The sequence below is a fragment of the Thamnophis elegans genome, chromosome 2, assembly GCF_009769535.1.
Source record: "Thamnophis elegans isolate rThaEle1 chromosome 2, rThaEle1.pri, whole genome shotgun sequence".
Taxonomy (NCBI): domain Eukaryota; kingdom Metazoa; phylum Chordata; class Lepidosauria; order Squamata; family Colubridae; genus Thamnophis; species Thamnophis elegans.
Genome location: NC_045542.1, coordinates 173,688,855 through 173,701,615, shown reverse-complemented (window position 1 = coordinate 173,701,615; position 12,761 = coordinate 173,688,855). Strand labels below are relative to the sequence as shown.

The 12,761-nt window shown below is 44.6% G+C and overlaps 1 long non-coding RNA gene and 1 pseudogene across 1 annotated transcript; both read right to left on the bottom strand.

The window, feature by feature from the left end:
* Window positions 1-1,214: 1,214 nt before the first annotated feature.
* On the bottom strand, window positions 1,215-9,755 carry LOC116502610 (annotated as a pseudogene).
* A 6-nt stretch (window positions 9,756-9,761) lies between these two features.
* LOC116503455 lies at window positions 9,762-11,044 on the bottom strand. Its single transcript, XR_004254698.1, has 4 exons — window positions 11,005-11,044; window positions 10,644-10,758; window positions 10,463-10,530; window positions 9,762-9,872 (listed from the first exon to the last, which is right to left on the bottom strand). It is a non-coding gene; the product is annotated as an uncharacterized LOC116503455 (long non-coding RNA).
* Between the last annotated feature and the right edge of the window lie 1,717 nt (window positions 11,045-12,761).

Here is a 12,761-nt window from a genome sequence, read left to right as displayed (position 1 = left end):
TTGGTGGAAATACATCATAGAGCGCAAATGTTGCCAAAACCCCATCTACCCACCAGCTTCCACCCTTCGGCCTCTGCCTCCCAGCAATTTACCTCCTTGCAGCAAACAGCCTGGTCTGCTTCAGTACAGCCTGATTTAGCAGGAGTAGCTGATTGGAGGTTAGTTCTACCTTCCAGAATACTTCCTATCAGTTGTTCCAGGCTGTGGGGATCACGTCCACCCATCACTGCTACCACCTATCGCCGCCTTCACGGGTCCCATTTCAGCCTCCGTGTGTCCTGTTTTGGCTCTCCACAAACCATTTCTGGCCTCTGCATGCCCCATTTCTGGCCCATTGCAGGCGGTGGGATTGCCACCACCACCTATCCCTGCAGCTTGGAATAGCCCAATAACGGGATGTGTGGAGGCCAAAAACGGGACATATGGTGGCTTAAAATGGGGCTTGCGGAGGTAGCAATAGGTGGCAGCACCAACAGGCAGCAACGGCGATAGACAGCAACGATCCCCGCGGCCTGAAACAGCTTATCGGAGATATTTCGAGAGGCAGATTCAATCACCAATCAGCTGCTCCTCCTAAATTAGGCTGTGCTGAAACTGACCACGCTGTATGCTGTTTGCTGCAAGGTGGTAAATTGCTGCGAGGCAGAGGCAGAGGCAGATTTTTTTCGTGTCTTCCTCCAACATTGGGGGCATCATATACTTTGGAGCCTCTTATAGTCCAAAAAATATGGTAAAAATATAGAGACGCAGTGGGGCAGTGGTTAGAATGCAGTACTACAAGGTAATTGGCCACAGCTAGGAGCTCGATCCTGTACGGCTCATCGTTGATTCACCCTTTCAGCATTCTGAGGTCAGTGAAATGAGTACCAAGATTGCTGGGGACAATATGCTGACTTTGTAAACTGTTCAGAGTGTTATGAAGCATTGTGGAGTGGTAGAAAAGTCAAAGTGGAATTGTTATTGCTATATAGTTTCTCCCGAGCATGAATCCTTTTGTGAGAAGATGACCATGCAGAGCAAAGCTCTTTCCACATTGCGTGCATTTATATGGCTTCTCTCCTGTGTGGATTTTGTTATGAGAAGTAAAAGTACGGCTCCGAGCAATTGCCTTTTCACAATTCATGCACATATATATTTTCCACTCTGAGGATCCTTTTGTGGCTTCGAAGTTCATTGCTCTGAGGAAACATCTTTCCACACTCCATGGATTTAAACTATTTCTCCCCTGTGTGTATCTTTTTGTGGGTAGTAAGTCTACTGCTCAGAGCAAAGGTCTTTCCACACACCATGCATTTATATGCCTTTTCCCCTGTGTAGATCAGCTTATGGTGAAGAAGATGTCTATTTCGAGCAAAGGTCTTTCCACACTCCATGCATTTATATGGCCTCTTCCCTGTGTGGATTTTGTAATGAGAAGTAAGAGTAATGAGAAGTAAGAGCCCTACATGGCATTGGACCTGGGTACTTGAGAGACCGCCTCCTGCTGATCACCTCCCTATGACCAATTAGATCCCACAGATTAGGCCTCCTCCGAATACCATCTGCTAGCCAATGTCGACTGTCGACCCCTCGGGGGGAGGGCCTTCTCTGTGGCTGCTCTGGCCCTCTGGAACGATCTCCCCGTGGAGATCCGGACCCTCACTACCCTTCCGGCTTTCCGCAAAGCCACTAAGACCTGGCTGTTCCGGCAGGCCTGGGGCTGATGAGTTCCCGGCCCCACTTAATCGGATGTGACTGTTGCTTTGTTTTTAACTTGCTTGTTTTGTCTCTTGTTTGTATTAGCAATAGCAATAGCAATAGCAGTTAGACTTATATACCGCTTCATAGGGCTTTCAGCCCTCTCTAAGCGGTTTACAGAGTCAGCATATCGCCCCCACAGTCTGGGTCCTCATTTCACCCACCTCGGAAGGATGGAAGGCTGAGTCAACCTTGAGCCGGTGAGATTAGAACCGCTGAACTGCAGATAACAGTCAGCTGAAGTGGCTTGCAGTACTGCACCCTAACCACTGCGCCACCTCGACTCTTCCCCTTCCCCCACTGCTTGTCAGCCGCCCTGAGTCCCTCGGGACAGGGCGGCATACAAATACAATAAATGAAATGAGTACTTCTCCGAGCAAATGTCTTTCCACATGCTATGCATTTAAAGAATTTCATCCCTGTGTGGATCATCTTATGGAAAAGAAGATGACTATTTCGGGCAAAAGACTTTCCACACTCAATGCATTTATATGACCTCTCCCCTCTGTGGATCAACTTATGGGAAATAAGAATACCTTTATGAGGAAAGATCTTTTCACACTCCTTACATTTATATGGCCTCTCCCCTGTGTGGATCATCTTATGGCGAAGAAGATTACCTTTTCGAACAAAGGTCTTTTCACACTCCATGCATTTAAACAGTTTCTCCCTTGTGTGCATCTTTTCATGGGTAGTAAGTCTACTGCTCAGAGCAAAGGTCTTTCCTCACGCCATGCATTTATATGTCTTTAACCCTGTGTGGATCCTCTTATGGCGAAGAAGATCTCCACTTTGAGCAAAGGTCTTTCCACACTCCATGCATTTATATGGCTTTTCCCCTGTGTGGATCCTCTTATGGCGAAGAAGATCTCCATTTTGAGCAAAGGTCTTTCCACACTCCATGCATTTATATGGCTTTTCCCCTGTGTGGATCATCTTATGGCGAAGAAGATTACTATTTCTAGCAAAGGTCTTTCCACACTCTGCGCATTTAAAGGGTTTCTCCCCTGTGTGCATCTTTTCATGGGTAGTAAGTCTACTGCACAGAGCAAAGGTCTTTCCACACTCCATGCATTTATATGGCTTTAACCCTGTGTGGATCATCTTATGGTGAAGAAGATGACTATTTCTAACAAAGGTCTTTCCACACTCTATGCATTCATATGGCTTCTCCCCTGTGTGGATCATCTTATGGCAATGAAGATTACTATTTTGAGCAAAGGTCTTTCCACACTCTATGCATTCATATGGCTTCTCCCCTGTGTGGATCATCTTATGGCGAAGAAGATGACTATTTCTAACAAAGGTCTTTCCACACTCTATGCATTCATATGGCTTCTCCCCTGTGTGGATCATCTTATGGCGAAGAAGATGACTATTTCTAACAAAGGTCTTTCCACACTCTGTGCATTTAAAGGGCTTCTTCCCTCTGTGCATCTTTTTGTGTGTAGTAAATATATTGCTCAGAGCAAAGGTCTTTCCACACTCCATGCATTTAAATGGTTTTTCTCCTGTATGGATCTTTTTGTGAATAACAAGACTATTGCTGACAGCAAAAGTCTTTCCACACTCCATGCATTTATATGGCTTTTCCACTGTGTGGATCATCTTATGGCAAAGAAGATTACCTTTTCGAGCAAAGGTCTTTTCACACTCCATGCATTTATATGGCCTCTCCCCTGTGTGGATCCTATTATGGGAAATAAGACTACGATTTTGAGAAAAGATCTTTCCACACACCAAGCATTCTTTGGGGGGAATTACTTTTTGAGATGTACAGAAATTATTTCCAACAGAAAGAATGAATGTCCCATTGTAATTTTCTCCATTGTATTTTCTTATAGCATCTTCTCTTTTGTTTTGGGTTAAATAATGTCCGTTTACATGTAATTTAGCTTTAATTAGCGTCACACTTTTCCCAATATATTTTTTCCTTATTTTCTCTTGTTGGGCAAGAAAGTCATGCATCAGAGCATCAGTGGAAAATGAGCTTTTGTGATTCCAATTGTTTGGCTGGTTTCTTTCATGGCTTTCTAATTCCATTTGAATTCCAAACTTCTCCTTTCCATCTTCAGCATTGATCACTTGGAACACTTCACAGGAATCTTGATTCTCCTGCCCATTACCTTCAAAGGAAAAGAGAAATGAAAATGATAAGAAGGCTAAAGAAAAAGATCAAATTGTAGAAAGTCTATGAATTGCCTTCTGAATTTTTCTGAAATTCCATTATGTTATATTTTGCATGACTGCAATGCTGTGATATGGACATGATTTTTATATTCATGAGTCATGAAAGCTTTGAAAATATCTAGAAAATATCTCTTTCCTTCAATTATCTCTATATATGCAAATCTCACTCAGTCACTTTTGAGTTAAGGAATAATCAGGGGAAACATCTAAAGAGGAATTAGGAGGTTGAGGATATTTCACTGCCCAAAGTCTCATCAGCTTTCAAGGACTCTTCTCAGTTTGCAGAGAACAGACCCCTAAACTACTTTAGTGCGAGATGACATAAGATCAGTAATGCAATATCTCATGCTAGTACTTTAGGACTGTGTTCTGTACAATTGAGGACTGCATGAGATCCAGGCAAAAGTGTTTGAAACCAAAAAGGTCTTTCCTCTGTTTGCAAACCCTATTGCCCTGGATCTAGTGCAGGCCTCAGTTAGCAGAGGACTAAAATATATAGTGCGAGATCACGCAGGATCAGTAGTGTAAGATTCAGTGACGTGCGGTGAGGTTGATACCTGGTGAGGCTCAGCAGGGCAGCGGTCGGCCTCGGCGGGGGGGGGGGGAATTTGCATCGCGGGAGCAACCAAGCGCCCGGGTCTGCAGCAAAGGCGCTTGGTGGCTCCCGCGATGCAAAGTGCCCTGCTGCCCCCCCGCTGTCCCGGCCTGTGTCCGCTGCTTCTCCAAGCTCGGCCGCTGGAAGTCCCGGATCGCCTCTGGGGGAAGGCGATGTTAAGGTGTGAAGGAGGGGTGGTGGCGGCGGCGGCAGTGGCTGCTTTAAGTGCTCTCTTGTCTCACAGCCGGGGCCGCCGGCCGCTGACACGTGCTCCTGCAAGAGCCTCTGGGCAGCGCCGGGAGGCCGCAGAGAAGCTTCGCTCCGCTTCTCACCCAGCCTTCCCCCAGAGGCGATCCGGGACTTCCAGCGGCGGAGCCTGGAGAAGCAGGCCGGGGCAGCGGGCGGCAGCATCGGGGATGGTGGGGCACTTTGCATTGCGGGAGCCACCAAGCGCCCAGGTCTGCAGCAAAGAGGCAGCCTCCTCCTTCTCGCCCACTCCTCTCTCCTCTGAAGCACGCCCCGCCCAACGTAAGCGTGCTCAAGAAGACACGATTGGCTGCTTCCAAATCAGGAGGCGGGAGAATTAGTGCCTCTTTTCCATCTGAACTTCTTTGCCTTTTAACTCTTTATTAACTTTTAGAAGGCGAAAAATTCCTTATGGAAAAGAGGCCCCGAGTTCTCTCGCCTCCTGCTTTGGTTAACACTAAGCAGACACCAAGCCACTGTGAGCTGGAATCTGGTAGCAACTATCTTGGCTTTAATTATTTTTAAAAATATATTTAAATTTCTTTCTTTTTCCTGAGGAGACTGGTGAAGCTCCGCCTCCCTTGCCTCTAGTGACTGCACGTCCCTGGTAAGATTTCACGCTACTGATCTCGCATTATCTCTCACTACTTTAAACCTGTTCTCTGCAAATGCATCAAAGTAGGCAAAGGAACTGATGGCTCACTAGATTAAGCAAGTTTAGACTCAGCAGGGTAGGGTGAGGGAATAAGTAGGGTGAATGTTGCAGCACCTCTGCTGTCATTCGTAACTGTGAATGATGGCCATAGTCCTGCAACATTCGTAATTTCAGGGCTGTGTCTAAAGTACTGGGGGGGATGTAGGTCCTAACTTTAAATAGGTGCTAAGTGAACAGTCGTAACTCGGTTATTACCTATACCCAAGAATTCTCTGAGTCACACTGCACGAGGCCTTCATTTTTTATATATATATATAAAGTTTTTCATTTTTTCGTAGTAAATAACCATGTGTATACTATTACATAACTGACATCATATTATATTGTTAAATGTTTACATCAATTCGTCTTACCATCAACTCCCAAAAACAATTATTGGCTCTTCTGCTCTCCATACACCATATTTGTACCTTGTCCATCACTTTCTTCTCCCTCTCTATTCCTCTCCCCTACCTCCTTTCTTCCCTCTGTCGTCTTTCTCTTACAACACAATACAATTCAATACAATACAATAGCAGAATTGGAAGGGACCTTGGAGGTCTTCTAGTCCAACCCCCTGCCTAGGCAGGAAACCTTATACAGTTTCAGACAAATGGCTATCCAACATCTTCTTATTGACTTCCAGTGTTGGGGCATTCACAACTCCTGGAGGCAAGTTGTTCCACTGATTAATTGTTCTAACTGTCAGGAAATTTCTCCTCAGTTTTAAGTTGCTTCTCTCCTTGATTAGTTTCCACCCATTGCTTCTTGTCCTGCCCTCAGGTGCTTTGGAGAATAGCTTGACTCCCTCTTCTTTGGGGCAACCCCTGAGATATTGGAAGACTGCTATCATGTCTCCCCTAAGCCTTCTTTTCATTAAACTGGACATACCCAGTTCCTGCAACCATTTTTCTTATGTTTTAGTCTCCATTCCACTAATCATCTTTGTTGCTTTTCTCTGCACTCTTTCTAGAGTCTCCACATCTTTTCTACATCGTGGTGACCAAAACTGAATGGCCTTACCAAAGTGGTATTAACACTTCACGTGATCTTGATTCTATTCCTCTGTTTATGTAGCCTAGAACTGTGTTGGCTTTTTTGGCAGCTACTGCACACTGCTGGCTCAAATTTAAATGGCTGTCCACTAGGACTCCAAGATCCCCCTCACAGTTGCTACTATTGAGCAAGGTACCACCTATACTGTACCTGTGCATTTCGTTTTTCTTGCCTAAATATAGAACCTTACTCTTTTCACCATTGAATTTCATTTTATTAGATAGTGCCCAATGTTCAAGTTTGTCAAGATCCTTCTGTATCTTAAGCCTATCTTCTGGAGTGTTGGCTATTCCTGCCAACTTGGTGTCAACTGCAAATTTAATGAGTTCACCATTTATTTCCTCATCCAAATCACTGATGATGTTGAAGAGTACTGGGCCTAACATAGAGCCTTGGGGTACTTCACTGCATTCTTCCCTCCATGTACATGCAGTTACATTGAGGACTACACGTTGAGTGCGCTTGGTCATCCATCTGGTGGTGATGCTAACCCACATTCTTCTACTTTACCTAGTAGTAGGCTATGGTCTACCTTATCAAATGTCTTACTGAAGTCCAAGTAAACTATATCAACAGCATTCCTCTGGTCCACTAATTTTGTCACTTTGTCAAAGAATGCAATAAGATTAGTCTGGCATGATCTGTTTTTGACAAACCCATGTTGGCTTTTGGCTATTACTTTGTTTACTTCTAGGTGTTCGCTAATTTGTTGCTTGATTATCTTTCGCAGAATCTTTCCTGGTATTGAGGTCAGGCTGATAGGTCTGTAGTTTCCTTGACCTCTTTTTCCCCCTTTTTTGAAGATGGGAACCACATCAGCTCTTTTCCAGTCCTCTGGCAGTTCCCCGGTGCTCCAGAACCTCTGAAAGATATAGTTCAGTGGTTCTGAGATCTCATCTGCCAGTTCCTTCAGAACCCTGGGGTCTGTCTGGTCCTGGTGATTTGAACTCATGTAGGGTAGACAGGTGCTAACTTACCATTTTCTTCCCTATTTCAATTTGTGTTCCTAATCTGATTTTTGTGGTGCTGTTTTTGATAGGTTGGACCGTTTTATCCCTTTGTGTAAAGACAGATACAAAAAATGAGTTAAATAGTTCTGCTTTCTCCCTGTTGCTTGTCACCTTCTTGTCACTTTCTCCCAGCAATGGACCAATTACTTCCTTAACTTTTTTCTTGTTTTTAACATATTGGAAAAAGCTTTTTTGTTATTTTTTACTTTTGTGGCAAGTCTTTCTTCATTGTGAGCCTTACCTTTCCACACTTCAACTTTACAGGCTCGGGCTATTGTTGTAGGTGGCTTGTCTGTTGTTGGTGTGTCTGAGATGAGGATTTTGGAGATAAGTGGCAGTAGTTTTCTCTTAAACCTTGTTGAAAGAAATGTCCTTCTGGGTTCAGCTCCAAGTGGGGAAGACGACACTGGAGACATGGAGGCTGCTTGGAAAGATGGTTTACTGTTGGACAGGGCCACTTGGCTTGAGCCCTGTACAGAAAAGGTGATCACATGTTTCAATGTTGATGGAGAAGAAGAGAGAAGGGCTGAGGAAGGGGCTTGCTAGGCTTTTTATACCCTGTTCAGTCCCACCTCTCTGTTTCCTGTCCCTGTGTAAGAAATGTATTCTGACTGGTTGTCAGACTCCCATGGTGCCATGCAGGGGGCTACTCTCTAGGCTGTGATGAGTTCTCAGATGCCTTGAGGTCAGTTGAGTAATATCCCTTCCCCCTACAGCTGCAGTGAGGAGAAGTCTTTATTATGTAAAGTGGGCTAGCCTGGCCATCTTAATGGCCCATTAGCTGGTGATGGGCAGAAAGCTAGAGGCAACTATTCTGTCTTTTGAAACATGTTTCTTTTCACATCCAGAGAAATATTCTGCCTTTTCAATATTTCCTAGGACATTTCATTTTTCTGGGAGAGGGCTGGATGATAACTTCCCACAACCTATAGTAAAACACATTTGGGTCATCTGTCAGTTGTCGATTTCCTTCAGTATGGAAAGGTCCTGTAATCCGTGATATTTTCAAGTGTTTTCCACATGTTTGCAGGGAGTTGCAGTTCATTTATTGAGAATGGATTCCTTAGCTTTTCAGAGTAGCTTCTTTTTGCTGCTCTGATCTCCCTTATTAATACATTTCTGGCCTGATTGTACAACATTCCATCGCCTTTTTTAAGGGCTTCTTCTTTGGCACGATGTAGCTGCTTGAGTTTAGCTGTGAACCAAGGATTGCTGTTACCCTATATTTGCAGGTTTCTGGTAGGCACACGTAGGTCTTCACAATAATTAACATATGATGTTACAGTATCTCTGAGTTCATCCAAGTCTGCAGAGATGTCTTCAAAATCATTCCAATGAGTGCAGTCAAGGCAAGCTTGTAGCTTTATATTGCTAAACCCAACTTATTAGCAGGTGAATGTAAATTAGTCAGAAAGAGTGAAGGAAGGAGTTTTTATTCCTCTTTTTCTTAGTCTATTCAAAATTCTTCTTGCTTACCCCTTCTCCACCCCCATCGGCTCCTCCTTTTCTTTTTGTTTAGCGGATTGTTCAGAGAAAGTTGCTTTCTCCTGTTTTAGAATCTCTTCTGCATTTGTAAAGACTGGGGGGGGGGTGTAGTCACAGAAAGCTTCCTTGGTGCTTAATAGTTGGTTCCTTGAGTATGAGATCCAAAGTGAATCACAGAGAATAATAATAGTAATTAATCAGAGACCATTTCACCAAGGCTGCCGAGGCTTGGTGAAATGCTTAACTTGAGGAGTTACTGGCAACACAATCCTCTCACATGACCTCCAGAGGACACATAAAAGCACACCTCATTCTGTTCAGCCTCCATAGATAAGTTCAAATAGAAATGGAAAAATACAGAAACATCTTAAAGGTGCCCTTGGCCAGGTTCTCCTTTGTGATGCTGCACAGGATCAGCACACAAGATGCAAAGAAGACTCCTTGGGCAGAAAAGATTCAAAGAAATGAAGTCTGAGGTAAATTTTACCTCAGAAGATATTGGGGAAACCAGGGTCGGAATTCTTTCCCTTTAACGGGAGAGAAAGGGGGATTCCGGTAAAGGAAGGAGCAAGGAAACCTTTCGCATCTAAGCATCCTTCCTTGGAGTACAAGAAGGCCAGATCCTTCTCCCTTCCAGGAGACAATATATGATTAGTAGTTTTTAAATAAAAAAAACTAACTATAATCTGTCTTCTTGAACTCTCTGATTGGGGACTAGAAAACTCTTACCCAGTGAGACCATATTCCTATGATTTTCAAGCATGACTTCAGAATGGAGTACTTTTTGGTCAGGATGCAGTTGAGACCATTCCTCCTCAGAGAAATACACAGCCACCTCCTCGAAGGACACAAGACTCTCCTGAACATGGAAAAAAGAAGAGAACAGAAGGATTTGCAATATCTGTTCATCTTCAACAATGATTTAGACAAGGGAACACAAGGGGAAATCATCACATTTGCAGACAAGACTAAATTGACAGGAATACCAACACTCCAGAAGATAAATGCAAGATAAAGAAGGATCAACAGCTTGGGCACTATCTAACAAAATGAAATTCAGTAGCGAGAAATGTAAGGTTTTCAGGAAAAAAACCAAAACAAATGCACAGGCATAGAACCGGTGATACCTAGCTCAACAGTAGTAAGTGCAACAGAGACTTTGGAGTCCTAGTGGACAATCACTTTTACTTCTTGTAAATTCATAGTTATAGGGGTACCTATCAGAACAGGTTAACCAATGGTCTTTAAAAAACATTTCCTAAATAGAATCGGAGGGTAACAAAAGACAAACCAACCTGTCCCAGTAATATTCTACAGAGGAAGCTATGCTGATTGAGAGCAACTTGGCTGCTTCAGGAAGAGGAAGAGAAGGAAAGAGCATTCTGCACACCTGCTTTGCTTCCTGAAGGAAAGGGAGAATACAAAACTAACAATTTTTGCCTTTCTTACTTGATTTGGAGGTTCCACAACTGTTTGAGCTCCATCATAAAAACCCGAAAACTTCACTCCTTGTTTCTCTGTAAGGAATAATTTTAAAATGCATAATTAACAAAATAGGAGGAGGTATTCTATAGGAGACAAGTGATAGTGAAAGTAAGACAGGTGGGTAATCTGAAGATCCTTCAGTTACCTCCTGAGGTGTCCCGACTTGGATCTTCCCAAGGGATCCTCCTGAGAAATGGCTCCTGAGGGGGATTGGATGGATTCTTCTTTCCCTCAGGGTCTCTGATGTCCACATTGCAGCACTTCAAATTGGAGGAAGGAAAAAAGAAGAATTAATATACATCACACAAAATAAAGTGAATTCTTATATTCAGAATTCAATCTCAAAGACCCCAGAATCCATCAGTGAGGTTGAGTGAGAACACAATGGAACAATGTCCTACAGGAACATCACCTATTATGAATGCCAGAGAAGTTTGGGAAGGAGGGGTGAAGAATTCAAACACATTTTCTATTCTTTTGAGCTCCCTAAGAGTAAAGTGTCTCACCTGCAACTCAACCTGCTCTTTCTTCTCCTCCACCTGGCTCAGGAGGAAGCCTTCTGCCAGGGCCACCGCCTGGGAGCTGGTCTCTGCTCCACACTCCCGCACCCAGCCCTCCATCTCTGGGGGAAGGATAGCCAGGAGCTGCTCCAGAACCACCAGGTCCAGCATCTGGGCTTTGGTGTGCTTATCTGGTCTCAGCCATCGCCTACAAAAGTTGTGGAGCTTGCTGCAAAGTCCTCGAGGACCTTCAGCCTCCTGGTATTGGATGGTCCTGAAGTTCCAGGCTTCAGTGTTTGACCGCATGGTGGTTTCCTCCATCATGCATGCAATGCGGGACTGAGCCCGGAGGAGCGCTGGGCACGTGTCTCTCTTTCCCCACGGCCTCTCTTCGCATGGGAAGAGTCCCCACACAACATCAGGTCTCGATGCCTCCCGTGCAAATCTCTCCTGCAGCCTTTTCAGCACCTGCGGACCTCCAAGGGTTAAGGAGAGCGAGTGTTACGTTCTAGAGAGGGAAGGCTCAGGGATGTCCCTCCTTTTCCAACCTCCTCTGGAAAGCCAGCTGAAACCTTCGCCCTCTAGTGGCACAAAGGGGAAGCGCCTGTTCCTTTCTCACACCCGAGGGCGCCCCCTGGGGCAATCTGAATCATCTGGATCGGAATAGAGCAGGAAGAGTGGAAAGGGAGATTTTCCAATGGGGAAAAGCAGGAAGGACGTTGTTCAGTCTCAGGAGGGGTGAGGAATGGAGGGGAGAAAAGGGGAAAGGAAATGAGAGGACAAGGGAGGGAAGGGAAAAAGAAAAGGGGAAATATATTGAGAGAGAAAGGGGGAAGGAAAGAGGACGCAAAAGGAAAAGAAGGTTTGGGTGCAAGAGTGAGGCTGCTGGTAAAAGCAGATGGAGCTGCTCCTAACAGTCAAGAGAAGCTACCAGATGGTCTCTCTGGGGCCTCTTCCAATGGGGAAACTGTCAGAGGTTTGGAAACAATGCATTGCCCCTTGATGAGGTGGGCAGGGGGCTTTTGCTGCCTCAATTCTTCCCCCCTGCAAAACACGTATCTTCACAATGACCTCAAAATAGAAAGTGTGATCGGCTGTGCTGCTACTTTGTGTTGGAAGGGAGGGCAGAGGGCATCTGGTCTGTGACTGGAATAAGATTGGAATTGCAAAACAAAGGAAGGGAAATAGTGAAAAAGGAATAAGGGGGAGAGAGAGAGAGACGAAGGGAGGATATGTAGATAGATTGATAGATACAGTTCAATGATATAGATAGATTACATAGGATGGACAATGATGTAGATAGATATAGCTAATAATGATACATAGACAAATGTAGATAGAGATATTAGATGATAGATAAGATTATAGATTGATAGAGATGATAGCTAGATGGATCAATAGGTAGACAAATACATAGTTACATAAATGCATGTAGAGAATAGATAATGAAAGATAATAATAGACGAGTGGAGATGGATGGATGGATGGATAGACAGACATCCCTGAGCCTTCCCCCTCTAGAACGTAACACTCGCTCTCCTTAACCCTTGGAGTTCCGCAGGCGCTGAAAAGGCTGCAGGAGAGCTTTGCATGTTGTGTGGGGACTCTTCCCATGCGAAGAGAGGCCGTGGAGAAAGAGAGACACGTGCTCAGCGCTCCTCCCGACTCAGTCCCGGATCGCATGCATGATGGAGGAAACCACCATGCGGTCAAACATTGAAGCCTGGAACTTTAGGAGCCTCCAATACCAGGAGGCTGAAGGT